Consider the following 20240-nt stretch of genomic DNA (forward strand, 5'->3'; position numbering starts at 1 on the left):
CGGCCCCAGGAGCCGCAGCCTGGAGGCCTGAGGGAGGTGGTGCTCTGGCCCCAGGCCCTCACTGCGTGTTTGGGGGCATTGGAGGTGCCGACCCCTCCCCCCACCCCCGGGGCCTGCGCTTTCTCCGGCCAGGGCTCTGCAAGGTGCCCCGAGCACTTGATCCAGCCAGGGCTGCCTGTCCCTGTCCAGCAGACAGTGCAGCCATTTTTGATGTTTAGGTCTCCCTCTTGGGGGTTTGTCTCTTTAAAATTTCTTTTCCCGTGGCGTTCAGGATTTGGAGGAGAACATCTCTGTGTGACCCGCACACTGTGCGCGGTGCTGCCTGCCCGGCCATCTTTCCATGTGCGCCTGTGCCACCATATGCTGACTTGGGCGAAGTATTTGATTAAATATTTAGCCCATTTAAAAAATGACATTTTTGTTTTCTTATTAAATTTTGAGAGTTCTGTGTGTTCTGGACAGTCCTTTATGGGGCACTGTTCTCCTGGTCCGCCGCTTCACTCATCATTTTTATAGGAGTGTCTTTGGATCAGAAGTTTTACATTTTGATCCAATTTATCCGTTTTTTTCCTTTTATACATCATTTCTTTTGTATCACTTAAGAATTCCTTGTGAAACCAGAGATCTGTAAGATTTCCTCTTGTTCTTTCTTTCAGAAGTCTTACAGTTTTAGCTATTGGATTTTAGTCTGTGCTCTATCTTGAATAATTTTACATGGAATGGGAAGAAAATAACAAGATCCTTTTTTTAATATGCTAATTGTTTCAACATGTGTTGTTAAATATTTTATCCTTCCCCATTCGATCACCGTGGAATCATTTGGCCACGTATGTGGTGTGTTTTCAAGGGTACCTGGGATTTATTTTAATCAGGAGTGGTAAGAAAGGCCAGCACGGAAATGACTGTCCTGAAGGAGGACGTTTATGCTCACAGGTCCCCAGAAACAGGAGGCAGGCCTCCCAGGGCCCCATGAGGAAGCACCAGGGTCCATGAGGAGGCAGAGTCTGTGAGGGGAAAATGTGGGCAAGAGTGTCTCTGTGGTTTCTGTGGGAGGAACAGCTAAGGCAGGCAGGGTCTGCAGGCTTATGTTTGGCTAGTAAGAACAATTACTGCAGGCCCTAGGGCATAGGGACTGTCACCCCTGTCACCCTGCCCTGTTTAGGGCAGGAGATGGTGGCCCAAAGAGAGAGACCCACTGAGGAGGTGGTAGGGGTGCGGGATTGGTTGGTTTGCTCCCGGGGTGAGTTGTTTATCCTATCTGGAACTGGCTAACTGTAGGAGGACCGTCCCTCCGGGGTCAGCAAGGCCCACGTGTCAAAGCATAAGAACACAGAAAATTAAAAATGTGGTTAACATAGTGTAGACTATTTCTGGACCATCCTGTACCTTTGATCAATGTGTCTTTATCGCTGTAGCTTTATAATAAATCTTGAAATAAGGCAGTATAAGTTCTCCCACTTTGTTCCCTTTCTCAAAGTTGTTCAGGCTGTTTTATTTCCTTCGTATTTCCATACACATTTTAGAATCCACATAGCCGATGCTGATTTTGACTGAGATTTGACTGAATTGATAGATTACTGTGGTGCAGTTGACATCTTGTTGAATAGAAGGGCACAGAGGGGACATCCTTGGCTTTGTCCATGACCTTGAGGGTATGTGTCAGCCTCTCACCCTTGTGTATGATCTTAGCTGTGTGTTCTAGCTGGTGCTCCTTTGTCAGGCTCAATAAATGCTGTTACAGTCTGGGTTTGCAGAGAAGTTTTCGTGAGTGATACTGAATTTTGGCAAATGCTTTTTCCGCGTCTATGGAGACAATCGTATAGTTTTCCTTTATGAGTCTGTTTATACGGCCCATCGATATAACTCACTTACATTGATTTTTAAAAAAATATTAAGCCAATTGCATTTCTGGGTTGAAATCCCCTTTGTCATAATGTATTTTTTTAATATTACATGGTTCGATATACTGAAATTTAAGAATTTTTGCAACTGTATTAATGAGGAATATTGGTGTATTTACTTTTAGTGTAGTTTTCTGGTTTTGATATCAAGTTAATATACTTGCTTCGTTGAATGAGTTGGGAAGTGTTCTCTTATATTAAATTTTCAGGATGAGTTCGTAAGGAATTTGTCTTATTTTTTCCTTGAATCTTTGGTAGAATTCACCACTGAAACCATCGTTTTTTGGTGAGAAGGTTTTTAACTTGAATTCAATTTCTTGAATACATACAGGTTTATTTATAACCTTCTTGAGTGAGTTTGGATAGCATGGTTCTTCTAAGCATTTGTTCCATCTATGTTATTACATTTACTTCTGTGCAATAGATCCTACCATTCCCTTATTACGTTCTGTTTTATTGATTCAATCTGCTTTCTCTTTGGATCGACCTATTCTGGGTGTTTGATACAAGTGGAATCACATAGTATATGACTGTTTGTGTCCAGCTTCTTTCATTTAATGTCATGCTCTCAAGGTTCTTCTGAGTTGTGGTATGGATTGGTACTTCCTTTTTTTAATGGCTGCAGAATAGTCCATTGTGTGGATGTATTACAGTTTGTTTACCAGTTCATCCATTCATGGACTCTTGAGTTGTTTCCATAGTTTGGTTCTTGTAGAATAATGAGGCCATGAATAAGTATCTGTTCGATGCCCTGGTTTCAGTTCTTTTGGATGTGTAACTCCAAATGAAATTGCTGAGTCACAGTGATTCTTTGTTTACCTTTCTGAGGAATTCGCACACTCTTCCGTAGAGGCTGCACAGCTTTATACCCACACCCGTGATGTGTCAAGATGCCTGTTTCTCCAGGTTCTCACCAATGCGTGTTATCCTAGTAGGTGCGAAATGGTTCCACAAGGTGGTTTCGACTTAATTATCTTTTTAGTGGCCTTTGGATCAGTAGTAGTATTCTGCTTATCATTATTGAGACTATTAATCTGTGTCTTTTCCCTTTTTTTCCTGGTGAGAATGGCTAGATGTTTATCAATATTATTGATTTCAAAGAACCAATTTTTGATTTCATTAATTTTGTATATCATTATTTTTAATTGAAGTATAGTTGACACACAGTGTTACATTTGTTTCAAATATACGACATAATGATTTAATGATTCTGTATTTTTTTATTAATTGCCTTTCAGCTCATGTATTTCTATTAAATTTTTTTTTCTTCTACTTACTTTGGACTTAATATGCTCTCTTTTTCTTCTAATTTTGTATTAGTAGAAGCTTAGGCTATTGATTTGAGAACTTTCTTTTTTACTGATCTAGGCATCTTAGTGCTATAAATTTTCCTCATGGTACTGCTTTTGCTGCGTTCCACACATTTTGGTATGTTGTGTTTTCATTTTTATTCTGGTAAAAATGCTTTCTAGTTTACACTCTGATTTCTTCTTTGACTCATGTGTTACTTACAAGTGTACTATTTTTTGTTATTGATTTCTAATTGAATTCCGTGGTGGTCAGGGAACACACTGCATCTGATGTCAATCTCGTAAGGTTATTAAGACTTCTAAAAATGGCTCAGAATATGGTCTTTGAAAATATTCCATGATCACTTAAAATAATGTGTATTGTGTTATTGTGTTGAGTGTTCTGTAAATGTCAATTAGGTCATGTTGGTTGATAGTGTTGTTAGAGTCTCATATATCCTTTATTGATTTTATCTTTAGTTGTTTGACCCTTTAATTATGTAATGCCCTTCTTACTTCTGATAGTATTCTTTGCTTTGTTGGAGACCTGCTTTTTCTGATGTTAATATAGCCATTTAATCTTTCTTTTGATTAGAGCTAGCAGGGTACATCTTTTCCAATCTTTCCTTTCAACCTATTTTTGTATTTGTATTTAAAATGGGTTTCTTGGGGCGCCTGGGTGGCTCAGTGGGTTAAAGCCTCTGCCTTCAGCTCGGGTCGTGATCTCAGGGTCCTGGGATCGAGCCCCGCATCGGGCTCTCTGCTCTGCAAGGAGCCTGCTTCCCTCTCTCTCTGCCTGCCTCTCTGCCTACTTGTGATCTCTCTCTGTCAAATAAATAAATAAAATCTTAAAAAAAAAAAAAATAAAATAAAATGGGTTTCTTATAAATAGCATATAGTGGGCTTCTGTTTTTGTTTTTTTTTTAATCCACTCTTAAGATCTCTTCATTTTATTAGTAGGCAGAGAAGCAGGCAGAGAGAGAGAGGAGGAAGCAGACTCCCTGCTGAGCAGAGAGCCCAATACGGGGCTCGATCCCAGAACCCTGGGATCATGACCGGAGCCAAAGGCAGAGACTTTAACCCACTGAGCCACCCAGGTGCCCCAGATCTCTTCATTTTAATTAGGGTGTTAATACCATTTATATTTAATGTGATTATTGATATGATTATGTTTAAACCTATCATTTTGCTATTGTTTTTTATTTATTCCATTTGTTACTAGTCCTTTTTTCTGCTTTATAATGGACTGAGTACTTCTTATAGTTTTAAAAGATTTTATTTATTTATTTGTCACAGAGACAGAGAGAGAGAGAGAGAGAGAGAGAGTACACAAGCTGGGGGAGTGGCAGGCAGAGGGGGAAGCAGGCTCCCTGCAGAGCAAGGAGCCTGATTCAGGACTCAATCCCAGGGCCCTAGGATCATGACCTGAGCTGAAGGCAGGTACTCAACCAACTGAGCCACCCAGGCGTCCCAGACTGAGTACTTTTTATGATCAATTCTAGCACCTTTACTAACTTATTAGTGAAATCTCTTTAAGAGTTTGCTTGAGGGACGCCTGGGTGGCTCAGTTGGTTAAGCAGCTGCCTTCGGCTCAGGTCATGATCCCAGCGTCCTGGGATCAAGTCCCACATCGGGCTCCTTGCTCATCAGGGAGCCTGCTTCTCCCTCTGCCTGCCATTCTGTCTGCCTGTGCTTGCTCTCTCTCCCTCTCTCTCTCTGACAAATAAATAAATAAAATCTTTAAAAAAAAAAAAAAGAGTTTGCTTGAGATCCATTGCATATATGCTTATCACCATCTGTCTTCAAGTAATATTATACTCATCCACTTAAGAGTATAAAACCTAACAACAGTATACTTCCATCTCACTGCTCTTGGCCTTTATGTTGTTATTGCCAAGCCAATTACTTCTGTATTTATTAACCCCATCCTACATTGTTATTATTTTTGCTTTAAATAGTCTGCTATCTTTTAAAACAATCTTAAAATTAAGAAAAAGGCATTTTTATTTATACATGAATTTTGTTTCCAGTACTTTTCATTTCTTTTTGTAGATCTGGATTTCCTTTTGTGTGATGGACTTAGTTTAATATTATTTGTAGTTCAAGTGTGTTGTTGATGAATTATTTTAGCTTTTGTTTGTTGGAAAAAAGTCTTCATTTTGCCTTTCTATTTGAAAGTTATTTTCATTATGTATGGTATTTCAGGTTGACAGTTTTGTCCTTCATTTCTTTAGAGATGTCACTCTGCTGGTTTCTAGCTTGCATTGATCCTAAGAACTCCTCTGTCCATCATGTCTTCGTCCTTCTGTACATAATGTTTCTTTTTTGTCTGGCTGTTTTTAAGATTATCTCTTTAGGTAAGCTGATTATGGTGTGCCTCGGTTTAATTTCCTTCACATTTTCTTCTGTTTGGGGATGTTTACCTGCTTGAATTTAGAAGTTCATAATTTTCATAAAATTTCATTTTTTTTTGTCATTATTTTTCGAAATATATTTTTTGTCCATTCTGTCCTCCCCCTCTGGGTCTTCAATTACATTATACTTACATGATTTGTGTGTGTGTGTGTGTATGTGTGTGTGTGTGTGAGAGAGAGAGAGAGAGAGATTTCCAATTATATTTCTGCATTTTTTGTGGGGAGAATCTTTCTTTACCTTTCATTTGAGATTGTTTCTGTTGCTCAGGTGTTTTGTCTGCACATTGATTCATCTTTCCTTGTGTAGTGTCTAATGTGATGTTAATCCCCTCAAGTATATTTTCCATTTTGGGTGTTTGACTTGGGCTTTTTTAAATGTTTTTCATGTCCCTCCTTAGCATGTTGTGTTTTCTCTCTATCTTTTTGAATATATACAGTGTCTTTATAATAGCTGTTTTAAGGACCTTGTGTACTAATTATTTCCTTGTATTTCTTATTGATCAACTATTCTCATTATGAGATATATTTTCACGCTTCTTTGAAAGCCTGGCAATTTTTGAATGGATGAAAGACATTGTATATTTTGCATTGTTGGGGTCTGTATTCTTTCAAATATTTTAAACTTTTGGAGGAATGCATTTAAGTTACTCGGAAAGTTTAGATCCCTGGGTGCTGTGTTGTTGAATGTTGTTAGGCAGTACGGTTTAGTACACCGGCTTGGTCTGGTGTTAAGATGGCCCTCCTGCTGGGCGGTGCTCTTCCAAGTGCTTGGCCAGTGGCCCCGTGTGGCAGGGTTTCCTCATCTGGTTGTTGGAAGTCTGAACTACTCCTGGAGCTGTGGGAGCCACAGCTGCTGTTTGCCCGCTCTTTCTGTGGGCTCCTTCCTTGTCCTCAGTAGACTGCTCACCCACACATGCTGATCGGTGTCTAGCTGAAGCCTCAAGTTGATTCACCTCGAGGTCTCTGGAACATTTCTCTCTGCAGCTCCCTCCTCTTGGGTACTCTACCCTGCTAATTCTAGCTGCTCGCTTCCCTGAATTTCAGCTGCTTCCTCATCTTGGGACTCCCCTGGGTTTGCTAGGTTCCTCCTTCCTGCACTATAGCCAGAAAACCCCCCCAAGCTGTAGGCTGGCAGTCGGGATGCATCACATTTGTTTCCTTCCCTCAGGGATCGTTGTTCTGTGTCTCATAACCCTGTCTTGTGTCTTTGTCTCGGTTTTCACTGTCAATCTGGTCTGTCTCCTTCTGTCTTGGCTGGAAGTGGATGGACGTCCTGTTAGGGGTTTCTAATCTTCCTCTGGTCTTTAGGCATCACTGTATACAGGCCTTGGGCTGCCTGTAGGAGCCTCTGGCAGTGCCATTCACTTGCACATTAAGTCTTTGCAAAGGCAGGGTGCCTCGTCCTGTCCAAGTGAAGCACTTTTCAGACTTGGACCTGAGACCACATAGTACCTAGGGGTTCCACCTACTCTCCTTACTGCTCCCCACAGGACCAAGGAATTAAGAATCTGTACTTTCCCAACACTTTGCATCAGCTTTACGACTCTGGGTTTTAGGGGAGTCTGGGGCCCTAAACTTGTATCTATATCTTAAGTTCTGAACTCAGTCTAGAATCTAACCTTGTCTATGGATTTTTCCCCCCTCTGGGAAACTGCCTTTGACGTGATTTTTGAGTACATTCTTTTAATAAATTCCTTTGGTTTGATAAAATTTGGCATCTAAGGCGATAACATTATTCTTTGGGTTATTTTCTATCTATGATTTCCAATTGTAATGATTTTTTTTAATCCATTTACAGGGCTATCTACAGAGAGAGATCTCTTCACATGGTTCCATGTAAGTAGTGCTTCTTGTAATGCCTTTATAGAGGTTATGTCTTTAAATCGCGTGGTTCTTTCTACGTGAGTTGATTTTTAAAATCTTGCTTGCATTTGAAGCCATGTTTCTTGCTGCCTCTCCTTGTGGCCTGGTTTCACATCACATGAGGACCTGTCACAGGCCTGAGCGCACCAACAGTGTCAGTGATTTGCATGATTTCTTTCTGAATTTTATAGAACCAAGATTTAAAAAGAAGCCATTTTCTGCTTTTCTGTTTAACATTTTTCTGCCACTTAACATGACCAGACTGTGCAGCGGGGGGCCTGAGGGCCGGTGTCAGTGGGCGCTGCCGGACACGTGCATTTGTCCCGTGCCTCACCAGTGCACGCCAGCCAGCAGTGACAGGTGTATGCTGTGGCCGTGGTGGCGAGTCCTGGCCGTGTGGACACCTCTTTGTGGCCTTGACTCCAGCTTTGCAAAACTACCTTGAAATGATTCCTTTTAAATCTTTAAGATGTCTTTTTCTAAAGTTTGTAAATGTTGTTTTCTGAAAGTTTTCAGCGGGAAACTTGATTTTCAGCAACCTTGCATGGAATACTAATGAGGTCATGATCGCAGCTAGTGTTCGTGAAGTGCTTGCTTAGTGCCAGCAGGGCCGCTCCGGATTCTTCCTGTCTAATCCCTCGCTCCACCCTCACGGAGCCCTGGGAGGTGGCTACTGCTGTTATGTCCACTTTCCAAGGCTCAGCGACAGGATACCACTGTGTCGTCCATGGTGAAACCAGGGGTTGAGCCCAGGCCTCTGACCCCACGAGCCCGAGTCCCTTCACAATGGTAGGATAAGCGGGAGCTGCCGCGTTGATAAGATGGGGGCTCCGAATTCAGTGTCTGCCCTTCCCGGGGTCTTGATGGCAGCCCCAGGGAGCCACCCCAGAGTCCTGAGCTCAGCTGGTGCTGGTCAGAGAGTGCTACAGCCATAGCCCGCCCGGCTTCCGGCGCCTGTAGCCTGCAGCAGGGGCCCTGACTTAATGAGAAGCCCCCTCGGGAGAGACTGCGGTGGTGGTGAGGAGTTGGGGAACACTAGGTATCTAGGGCTGCAGGGTAACTGATATTAGAAGAGGAAACTTCTTAACAACAAATTGCTTGAACAAAGGCCTTGTTTGTCCTTTCATTCATTTACAAATATTTACCAAGTGCCTGTGGTGTGCCCGCACTATTCTGAAAGTCGACTTCCTTTGGCTCAGGCCCCTGTGGGGCTTACAAAAGATAACTGTACTAAGTAAATGCATCACAGTTGTCAGCTGGGCACGTGTGCTGTGGAGGAGGGAAAGGAGGATCCGGGCTGCAGGAGTGCTGGCTGCAGTGCGGCTGGGCCCACCCTGACAAGGGCCTTCCGAGCAGAGCCTTGAAGGAGGTGCAGGAGCGAGCCCGGGGGCACTGGAGCACACAGGGCTCCAGGCCAAGGGGAGCCATGTGCCCAGAGTGCTCCCGGAGTATGGGGGCGGGGGAGATGAGGTCAGAGAGCAGCAGGGCGCCCATCAGGGGCCTGGAGGATCCTGCAGAGGCCGCTTCTCACTCTGCAGGGCCCAAGTGTGGGAGCAGGGAGCTCGGTTGTCTTTTTTCTCCCAGTGCTGGGCTGTTAAACTAAAGCTGTTATACTACTTGCTTCTTAGAGGACATCCAGATCCCCACTGGCTTGGGACCAACTCTGTAATTGTGCAAGTCTGGATCTAGTTCTCACAGACATCCCGAGGGGAGGGCCTCTGGAACAACAACACCATGTATGGAATGGGCCTCCTTCCCCCCTAGATCTGGTGTCGTCCAAGTTTCTCCTACTGGCAGATGCGGAATCTGGGCCGACTGTTCTGGAAATAAGCAAACATGCTTGGGTGGGGTGGGCTGGCCCCAAGTGACGCCCCATCTCGTGTGCACAGCACCTCAGGGTCCCCGCGAGGAGAGGAGGCCCCTGGCAGCCGGGTGGAGAGGCCGGGACGAGCACGGCAGGCCGGCTGCCGAGACCGTGATTCTGGGGGGCTGCAGCGCAGGTCCTGGGAGTTACCGGAGGCGTGGTTAAGTCAAGGCAGTGAGCTTCTTAGAGGGCACCCGTGGCCTCTCCTGCAGGTGAGGCGGGAGCTGCCGGGAGCACTGAGCTGGTCGGAGCAGAAAGGGCTGATTCTAATCTCAGCCGAGTCCTGCAGTGCCGTCCTGCGGGCTTCCTGACGGGCTGGGCTGGAGTGGAGCGGCAGACGCTGTTCCCAGGGGACGTGGCAGCTTTGGGAGGACTTGGTTTTCCATTTGCACATCTCTGAGAGCCTTCCACACTTCCTTAGAGTGAGGGGAAGGGCATCGGTCCGGAGTGAAGCTGCTTCTGCGTGACGGCTCTGCTTGGACGTGGCCCGGAGCCCTGCAATCCCACAGACTCGCAGCAGGGCCACGGCTCCCACGGCTGCTGAGCTGCAGAGCCCCCGCCCTGCGCGTCTCAGCACTCGGCCTGTGACAACTTCGACCACGAAGAGCAGGACATTAAGAGACGTTGCTAACAAAACTATTGAAATTTTCGTTTACTTTGAGGTCTTTTGTTTTTCTGTAATACTTACTGACTTGGTTATTTGATTTTTATAGGGTGTTTTTCTGCATTGCCTCCAGATAATAATTCTCACTGCAGAATTGGAAGGTTTGGCAAATATGAAAAAGAACTTTGAGTCTCACTTGTAATGAGTACAGCCGGGAGGACTGGGACTCCTCTGTCAGGGCCCTCCTTCCCTGCTGGGCCTTCTTGGTGGTGACTCTGGTTCCTTCCTATTTTGGGTGTGTTGCCTGGGGGCCACCCCTTGCAGGGCCTCCGAGCCCATCCCAGCAGGCTCCCTAGTAGGTTTGCTTGGATCCGAGGGCAGTTCTTGTATGCCTGGCCTTTCTTCTTCCCATCCCTAATCTAATTAGATCTCAGTCTTAGCTATTGGCCGTGCCTCCTTGTTCAAGGAGAAAAGAGGCTCTTCACTTTCCCATCCCGAGTGCTGTCATCCGGCTCTCCTGTCCCTCTGCCCCTCCGCCCTTCCGCCCCCTACCCCCCTGGGTCTCCCTGGGCCTGGGGCTGCACAGGACCTTGCTCCTGCCCCATCTGTGTCGCAGTTCCTTCTCCCTGGCAGGCCACTTCTGTTAGCATCCAAGATGACTTGATAACTCCCTCTTAAAATGGAAACCGCCTCCCTTGATTTTCAGCCAAAATGGCAGATTGAATTCACAGCGACCTCTGCTGCTTCTTACGAACCCACTAAAATGACAGGTGAGGTATTTTTACAAGGAAGAGGCCTCCAAGAGCTGAAGAGGAGATGACAGAGTTTGGGAGTTCGGAAAGCAGATGGACAAACAGAGGGACATAGCAGATCTGAGCACAGAAAGTGGGGAGGCGTGCACACGCTTTTGCTGGGGGGTCAGGAACGCAGATGGATCGCACTTCAGACAGACCCCCAAGTTTCAGGAATGACATTGCCGTGAACCTCTGAGGATGAGGGGGCAGTAAAGATGGGGCTGAAATAGGTACTTCGTGGAAAGCGCGTTTAGAAAGCCACCAGGTTCTCAGCCCTCCTCCCCCACCTAGCCTGATGAGCTTCGGCTCTGGAGGGTGAACTAGGCCCCCGGGCAGCAGGGGAAGGGGGTCGGGGGGCGTGACTGCTGTTCTGCAGGGAAGATGGGGATGCACTTGAGTGGGTTACAGAGCAGCGTGAACCCGGCCTCTACCCTGTTGGCCCCCTGAACACCCTGGGACCTGGGGATGGCTTTCGGATGCTTGTGAGTGGAGCGGCCATTCTGAGGCCAGAGCAAGAAGCACGGGGCTCCTGGGCTGTTTCCTGCTGTGTTGGAGTCGTCAGGAGGTGATTCATCCTTGGCCTGCAGTTGGCCAGGAGCTGGGAGTTGGGAGGCAAATTAGCAATGAGTACACAGAAAACTAAGCAACCAGACGAGGCCCTCACTCACTCCGGGAAGCGCCCGCTCTGTACTAGAGGGGAGCCAGCAAGAGGGTGCGCAAGGGCTCCAGAGCCTCCGGAAGAGGACAGCACATGGGCGGGGGGCGGGGGTGGTGCTCCCCTGTCCTAGTAGGAAGTTAGTGATGGTCCAGAGGACTGGAATCCTTGAACTCCGGAGAGAAATACCAAAGCGGGGAGGAGCCCAGAGAGGAAGATTGCCCATGGGACGTGGGTCGGAGGCGCAGGGAGGGGAGAGGCACTGTTCACTGTAAGCTTTGTGGAGTTCTTTGACTTTTAAAACTATGTACATTTATAATTTCGTTAAAAGTAAAAATTAAAAGGTTATATAGCAAATACGGTTGCACCAAAAACATTAGGAGACCTGCCGCTGCCCGTCTCTGCTCCCGCCTGGGCCCAGCTCCGTCCCGTGGCCAGCTGGTTCTCCCCAGGGGGCTTCATCCTCACCACTCGCCAGCTTGTGAGGCCTCTGCTTCCCTGAATCCAGGAAAAAATCTTTCTCGTCGGGGACCTTGAGCTCTGCAGCTTCTGCATAGTGACCCCCTCTCGTGGTGTGTTCTTTCCCAGGCTCCCAGACCCTGCGCCATCCTGCTCTGGCCTGTCCGTGGTGCGTCCCCTCCTCCCGCCCGCTGCCCCAGTGTGTGAGCCCTCCGTCGTCCTAACCCTCCCCAGCGCTCCCAGAGGGCCCTGCGGGGCGCACATTCGCCTCTCTCCTCCTGGTTCTGCCTCAGGGACGAGGTCCCCCTGGGCCTGCTTTCCGCTGACTGGCACGCAACGTGTCCACGTGACCTGCTTTGAAAGCATTGTTTTTAAAATAAGTTTGTACGGTTTGCACTATGTGGGTGCGGTTGACCCTTGAACACGTGGGGTTCAGGTTGCTGACCTCCTTCCCACCCAGTCGGAAATCCACGTGTAACTTTTGACTCGTCCTAAACGCAACCCTCTGCTGACCGGAAGCCCTGCTCCTACGTAAACAGTTGGTTCACGCATACTTGTATGCTGTATACTGTGTTCTTACGGCAAAGTAAGCTAGAGAGAAGAAAATCTTACGAAGAAAACCCTAAGAGAAAATAAAAAATACATTTACGGCATTGTATGGTACGTATCGAAAAAATTCACGTCTCAGCGGACCTGTGTGGTTTAGGGAATGAGGCACCTGTGGGTATGATTTTCTTGTGTCATCCCCTTTTTGTTGAACGTGTGTGGGTCTTATTCGCGTCTGTCACTGATGTCTGTCGTAGTTGGGTGAGCAGCCCTGGGCGCGATCCGCTTTCCCTCTTCTTGAGGATGGCAGTGTTCATCCACGCTGGACCCCGGGTCACAGGAGATGCACAGTCCGAGAGGCGTCCGTGGGAGGGCTGGCTGCGGCCTGACGGCCGGATCGCGCCAGCACCGTGTCCCTGGGAGCCGTGGAAGCTCAAGGCGTGCGGCTGCTCCCAGCTCTGCCGCCGCTTGCCCGGCCGGCCTCCTTCCCAAGAGCTCCTGCCCTCGTGGGGTGTCCTGCAGGGCTTCCCCCACCGGGGCACTCGCCGTTGCCTTGGCCATGGCGAGTGGGGGCAGTCTTACATTTGGAAAACCCCTTCCCGTTCCTAAACGTGGGTAGTGACTTCAGTTTTCTTCTCTGCTTTTATTTTTTTGCACTGACTTGTGTAATCCGCTTGGGATTTAATTTGCTGTATATTACTAGGTGAATGTATAAGTTATTCTTTTCTTACGAGTATTGAAAATACTACTTATTGAGAAATACTTTATTTTCCCAATGATTTGCACTGCTACTTTTGTCCTGCAAATTGATCTAATAAGAAAATATTGTATGCATTAGTGTTTATTTTTACATTCTCTAATCTGTTCTTGTGCTGGTACAACTGTTTTAATTATTCTAGTTTCATGGTATATTTATCCAGTAATCCCATTATTAAAAAGTATTTTGGCTACTCTTGGCTACTCACTTTCTAGATGAACTTTAGAATGATTTTTTTTTTTAATATTTATTTATTAGAAAGAGAGAGAGAGTCACAAGTAGGCAGAGAGGCAGGCAGAGGGGGAGGAGGAAGCAGGCTCCCTTTCTGAGCAGAGAGCCTGATGTGGGGCTCGATCCCAGGACCCTGAGATCATGACCCGAGCCGAAGGCAGAGGCTTAACCCACTGAGCCACCCAGGTGCCCCTAGAATGATTTTTTAAGTTAAAAAACGTGTCATATTGAGATTTATTTTCAGATAGATCAAAGCTATAATTTGAATTGAAAATAGTTGCTTTTCTTCCACTATTCACTTTCTAATGTAGGAAGATACTCTATTTTCCCATTTGTTCTAAGCCTTCAGTTGCTGTATGTAGCTTTCTTACTGTGGATTTTCTCTTCTGAGCCCTTTTCCAACTTACTTTTGTTACCTGGTTATGGTAATTGAGATTTTTCTCATTATGCTTCTGTAATATTTAATAGTGTACAGGCCACTGTCAGTATTCATTATTTGGACATGGCCATGTGTTAAAGCACTTTTAGCTGTAATAGGTGTAAATTTAGCTGTAAATTCTGCTGAATTTTTTTATTTCGTCCTGACTTGATCCGAGTGCTTTCCCTAGGAAGCATGGTCATGTGGCTGTCTGAGCCCTGTTCAAGTTACAGGAGTTCCCTCCTCTGGCTCTTCTATCAAGTTGTTTCTCACAGTCAAAAGTGAAAGTTGCATTTTACTAAATGTGTTCATTGCTGCTATTAAGATAATCCCATGATTTTCTCCTTTCATCCCTTACTGTAGAGAATTCCACTGATGAAACTTAAAAGTATTGATTCTTGGGATAAATCCTGGTAGATCATACCGATACTTGTTAATACTCTTCCATTTGTAATACCCTCACAGAATTTTATTTGGGCTACGGTGAGGGTTAGTGGTAGGGTTAGGTCTGGAGTTTAGGTTGGTCCTGGGATTGGGATTAGCGTGGACCTGAGTCACCATAAAGGTTAGGAGTAGGGCTCATGCTAGGGTGACACTGCTCTGGAAGTTTCCTTTTTTCTAATTTTCAATTTTTGGGGGTCCCATGTAAATGATAGCCTGCCCCCACAACATTACTTGAGAAACTTCCACTATTTCTCTATCCTTAATTTAAATAACGAAATTTTCGATTTTCTACTTAAAAAGCAAATATTTTTGGTCTAATAGTCAATACACGGCTCTATCAAGGCCTCTAAGCCCAGAGCCCATTTTGGAGCCGATTCCGTTGCTCTCATGTGTGTGCGTGGGTTTCTTCCTGTGGAGAAGCAGTCACTGCGGGCGCTCTCGGGCCCCAGGGGTGTGCGTGCTCGTGCCAGGTCCCTGTGGTCTCGGTCTTCTCCGGATCTCTCACTGCCTTCTCTTTGTTCCTAAGCCTTGGTTCAGTGTTTCAGTCAGATCTGTCAAACTGGTCTTCATTTCTTATTTAGCGATTTTTAATTTTTAATAGCTTTCAGTTATACTGATCATTTATAATTTTGTTTGCAATTTAATTTCTAAATTTAATGCGTATTTCCTTTTTCTATAGGGTTATGCTGTTATCTTTCTAGTTTCTCAAATGCTGTTTCCGTGTTTACCTTGTTTTCTAATGACTGCATCTCGGCTCTCAGATTTCTTTCAAGACACTTTGAACTCCGCCCCACTGGTTGTTTTTTTTTTTTTTAAAGATTTTTATTTATTTATTTGACAGACCACAAGTAGGCAGAGAGGCAGGCAGAGAGAGAGGGGAAACGAACGCACATGTGTCTGGTGTGTTCTCGAGGGAAGGCAAAAGGGCACAGTGAAGGGCAACAGCCACCCTTTCAGCGTCTGAAGGCCGGATTAGGCCGACTTGCATCACGGTACACGGGATCCCTGTCTACTAGAGTACAATGTGGCGGGACCTGCTCCCGGGGAGCAGGTGCCCCTCTCAGGCAGCCCTGTGTTCTGCCACAGCTGTGATCACACAGGAAGGAGAAGGGGTTTGGGGGAGCGGCCAGCCGGCTGTCAGCCACCGGCAAGGATGAGACTGACCGGCAGCCTGGGGCCACCCGTACTAGAGCCGGGGGTCCTAGCAGAAGGTCTACGTGTTTAAAAGGTGCATGTGTAGCCCGTGTGCTGTTAGGTCGAGGAGGGGCTAGATTTGGGGGTGCTTCCCACACCCACAGAGAGGGCGCTGCCCATAGGCCCACCCCTGTGCTAGGGTCCCAGTGCATGCAGGGTGGGGGCAGGGAGGGGCCCCATTTTTCATGGAAACGTGTGCTTCAGGAGCAGAGGAGAGGGATAGTGTGGTGAAGAGGGTGGCTCCTTGGGGAAGGCTGCTTCCCATCCTTCCAGAGAGAGATGAGCGATGGGCCAGTGCCTGTGGCTGCGGAGGCCTCCAGCCAGCCTTCTCTTTCTGCTCTTTATTTAAGGTGGGCTTGGGACGCCTCGCTGAAGGGCTCTCGGGGAGCCCTGTGCCACGATGATGCACTAGCTGCCCCGCTGGGCCCCCAAAGACCTTAGGCTTCTGTTTATCTGCTTATGTTCTCTGCTTGGCTTTCCTTTCTGATTCGCTTGAGTGGTTTTTATTCTTTGCCTTTTTCTTCTCATGGGGATGTTGGAGAGTGCTGTCCTCCTGAGGTTCAGATGCACTGCAGCCCGGCAGCAAGGGGCCGATCGTTTTTCACAAGATGACTCACTCATTCCTCCCTCTTTGCCACGTTGCCAGGCTGTCTGGCGGCCCCGCATGCCGGGACGGTGATGGATCTGGAGCGCTACCACTGCTCCGTGGGGACCGCGGATGGCGTGTCGGGGTTGGAGGACGAGTCACCTCTAGGTGTACATTTAGACAAATGGGAGCTGGCCTTTCCGGATGCGTCCTTTGTAAAGATTACTTCCGTTCCGTACAGACCTGGGACCTTTACTGCTGTTCTCTAGCCAGGCCGTGTGGCGAGCGATACACTACCTCCCGCTCTGGTAAGGGTGGCCTGACGTTTCCTACCCTGGGGAGTGTCAGCGTGGTCACAGGGGCCAAGGGTGCTTCTACTTTCTGCTTAAACACATTCATTCTGCTTATTTCAAGCCTCTGCTCTTCCTCCGGAATGCCAGTGGCATGCACAAGTTACGCCATTCGACGCAGGGCACTCTTCCTACTTGTGTCCTGGAGGCCACATTTTTTTGGATGTGACGGGTGACCAGTGATGCACTCCCGTGACCCGGAGCTGGCAAGAGGCTTTCAGGGTGGGCCTCGACTCCTGCTAAGGGCTCTGGCTCTCACGCTCTTTCAGGGCACGAGTCTGTAACCCCCGGCCTGGTTCACCCTGTAACTGAGTACTTGTGCTTGGTTCTACCCACTCATCTCCCTCCCAGCTCTGCTTCCCCCCAGGCCGGTTAGGAGCCTGCCTCTTACCAGGGCTGCGTCCACGTGCACTGTCTTTGCAGAGCCTGGGCCTCGGGCCAGATCCCCTGGGGCTGGCGGCAGCTGGGGAACAGCTGCTACCCGAGCATGGCAATGAGCTGTCCTCATCACCCCTTGTATCAGTTTGGCAGAACAGGGGCGGAAGTCATGGGAGGAGAACTTTCTGGTAGGAGCCCACCGGGGCTGGGGGTGTTGGCCTGCCTGGGGATCCAGCTCCTCTCCCAGATCACCCGGCGACCTTGGCTAGGTCACTGTCCCTGTCTGCGCTGCTTCTCCATCTGAGACTGTGTCTCCTTACCTGTTCCCACCCGGTCTCAGGGCAGGAGCAGAGAGGCGGCAGGAATGGGAGGTTCTGCGAGAGGGCGAGGGCATTGGTGTCTTTCCTGTAGTGTGTGCTTGAGCCTATGAAAAGACGGTTTCTCTAAGAATCGCTTTGTTCCTGGTGGAGGTGGGAAGCCCCTCACTCAATCCCTGTAATGCTCCGAGGTCTTTGATTATCCTGTTTTATGAGCGAGGAAATGGAAGTCAGCTCCAGACCGCGGGGTCTGGTCTCGGAGCTCCTGTTCCTGAACCTTCTCTTCATCCCCTCACTCCTGACCAGTCAGTTGTAAGAAATTCAGGTTCCAAGTAGTCACGGCCGTCCCAGCTTTCAGGAGGCCGGGCTGTTTCCATTTCCACGAGCGGCTCTGGAGGGTGCCCGCTGCGTGTCGCCAAGGTGACACCGCGTTGCCACCAAATGCCGCTTCTTTTCCGCAGGTGGAGGAGGGAGGGAAGTACAGTAAGCCGAGTTCCGACGTGTCCGTCGGGGGGACTGAAAAGGAAACTCCGCTCCGCATTGGACAGCGTGAAGTGCAGGAGTGGGGGGGTGTGGCGGCTTCATGTTTGACTCTGAAAACGAGCGTCCAGGACGGAGCTGTTTGTTTTTTCGCAGGAACAGTTTGAATGTGTTTAGCCCTTGAGAAGGAGCTGGGAAAGAGACCAGGTTTGAAGACCGAAGCCTGCCTAGGCCCTGGGAGCCGGGAGCGGGAGGGTCTGTGTGCGGAGGAGGGGAGAGGCACCGACCGCGTCCTGAGCTTGGGACCGTCTCCCCATTCTCGCTCTCGGCCCTCCCGTGGCTCAGCGATCACATCTTCCATACTGTTCCCCTGTGCAGGGCCACGGCCCAGTCTGGGGCAGATTTGTGCTTGTTGCTGCGCGTCCCTGGTCTCTAATCTGGAACATTTTTGTAACGTCCCTGTCACTTTTATGACAATGACTTCATGAGAGCAAGACCCACTTCAAAAAATAGTTTCTTCCTTATGGGCTTGTCTGACAATCGGTCCTTCTCCATGAGATTCCGTCGTGAGCCTCCATGTGTGAGGTGGGCCAAGCTTCTCAGGCTTCGTGTCTGGACAGACGCAGAGTGTCCGTCTCCTCTTTGGGGATGTAAAGCTCTTTGCTCAGTCACGGACTTGCCCATCTGTCCCAGCCGGTATTGTTACTTCTTTACCCCCTTGCAACTGATAAGCCGCTGGGGGCGGGGCGGGCATTTTACTTTAAGAACAGGCAGCACAGTGCCCTTCGAAAAAATTTCTCCTGGATATGTGTGCGTCGATGATTTCTGCCGAGACCAGCCTTCACTGTGATGGTTGCAAATCGACGTCCGTCCGTTTCCGCACTCTCCATGCCTGCCTGTGAGCTCTGGGGGGTCTGCGGTGCGCACCGCCTGCTCTTCTCTCGGCTTACTTACCTACTACTAGCCGTTTGGTTTTATGGATTTTTGGTTTATTTATTTATTTTTTTTTTTAAAGGGGAGTTCTTTTTTTTTTTTTTTTTTAAGATTTTATTTATTTGACAGACAGAGATCACAAGCAGGCAGAGAGGCAGGCAGAGAGAGAGAGAGAGGGAAGCAGGCTCCCCGCTGAACAGAGAGCGCGATGCGGGGCTCGATCCCAGGACCCTGAGACCATGACCTGAGCCGAAGGCAGAGGCTTAACCCACTGAGCCACCCAGGCGCCCCTGGTTTTTATTTGATCACTGATCTAGTTCATAGTTCTTCACAGTCATCAGGGATTTGGGTGCTCACATGGTCCCTGGCTAGCAGGAACCCTCCAGGCAGACTGCTGGTCCCCAAGGGGTGCCCCATCCTTCCCCTCCCTGTCTCAGTCCCATCCTGGTCTGCTCGGGCTGCCGTAAGGAGAACCATTGACCAGTGGCTTATGCACAAAAGAAATTTCTCTCCCCTCCTTGAGGCTGGGAGTCTGCGATCAGAGTGCAGGTGCTGCAGGGCTCTGATGAGAGCCTTCTTCAGGGCTGTCAGTAGCTCCTTCTCTCAGCACAGGGCTGGAAGGGCAGGGGCGCTCTCTGGGGTTGTGTGAGCATGAGCCCCATTCCGAGGGTTCCGCTGTCATGACCTGACGTTCCCTTCCCTTCCCTTCCCTTCCCTTCCCTTCCCTTCCCTTCCCTTCCTCTTACTTCCCTTCCCTTCCCTTCCCTGCCACCTCCCCATCCATTCCCCTTCGCATCCCCTTCCCTCCATCCCTAACCCTAACCTTCCCTTCTTTCCTTCCTTCCTTCTCTCCTTTCTTTAACATACCATGTTTCATTAGTTCTGGGTGTGTGAATATAGCGATTCCACACTTCCGTACATCACCCGGGCTCCTCACGACACAGAGTGTGGGTTGTTAAGCGAGTGATTTTCTGCCAGAGTGGTAGGAGAGCCACAGTAGTTCAGTGTGGTTTTAATTTGCATTTCTCTTCCTTTGAGGGAAGTGGAACATCTTTTCATAGGTTTAAAGACATTTTTCTATCGCATTTCATGTGTTCTTCTTGTTTTCTTTAAGATTTGGGGGGGGCCTTTTTTTCCTCTCAGTTTAAAAATTTTTTTCATACATTAGGGATATTCTTTCATTTTTCTGTGATACATGCTGAATGTATTTTCTTCCATTTATTTTTTGTCATAAATATTTTCTCAAGGTATTGTCATGTCAAAGATTTTTTTTTAATTTTTTAAAGATTTTTTAAATTTATTTGACAGAGAGAGAGAGAGAGAGAGATCACAAGCAGGCAGAGAAGCAGGCAGAGAGAGAAGGGGAAGCAGGCTCCCCGCTGAGCAGAGAGCCCGATGTGGGGCTCGATCCCAGGACCCTGAGATCATGACCTGAGCTGAAGGCAGAGGCTTTAACCCACTGAGCCACCCAGGTATCCCTGTCATGTCAAAGATTTTTATTTTTTATAGTCACATTTGCCCATCTTTTGTTTTTCTGCATGTGATTTTTTAGTCATAGTGGAAAAGCCTCTCCTGCAGTCAGATGAACAAGAGAATCATTCATGTTTTATCCTAGTACTTCTGTAGTTTCGTTTTTATTAATTTTTAAAATAAAATGTCAATATGTTGTTTTTTTTTAAAGATTTTATTTATTTGTCAGAGAGAGAGAGAGCATGTGCACAAGCAGGCGGAGCGACATAGAGAGAAGCAGGCTCCCTGCTGAG

The 20240-nt window shown here is 47.7% G+C and overlaps 1 protein-coding gene across 10 annotated transcripts in view; it reads left to right on the forward strand.

The window, feature by feature from the left end:
• The first annotated feature begins 7400 nt into the window (after nt 1-7400).
• The window catches only part of LOC111155726 (poly(rC) binding protein 3), a 178986-nt gene continuing 166146 nt past the window's right edge, over nt 7401-20240 (forward strand). For all 10 annotated transcript variants that reach the window (XM_022516071.1, XM_022516077.1, XM_022516075.1 and 7 more), the window contains exon 1: nt 7401-7440. The gene's annotated coding sequence lies outside the window, so the exon portion shown is untranslated. The remainder of the gene's footprint in view (nt 7441-20240) is intronic.

The sequence above is a fragment of the Enhydra lutris genome, unplaced genomic scaffold, assembly GCF_002288905.1.
Source record: "Enhydra lutris kenyoni isolate GAN:26980312 unplaced genomic scaffold, ASM228890v2 scaffoldscaffold43, whole genome shotgun sequence".
In the NCBI taxonomy this organism is placed as follows: domain Eukaryota; kingdom Metazoa; phylum Chordata; class Mammalia; order Carnivora; family Mustelidae; genus Enhydra; species Enhydra lutris.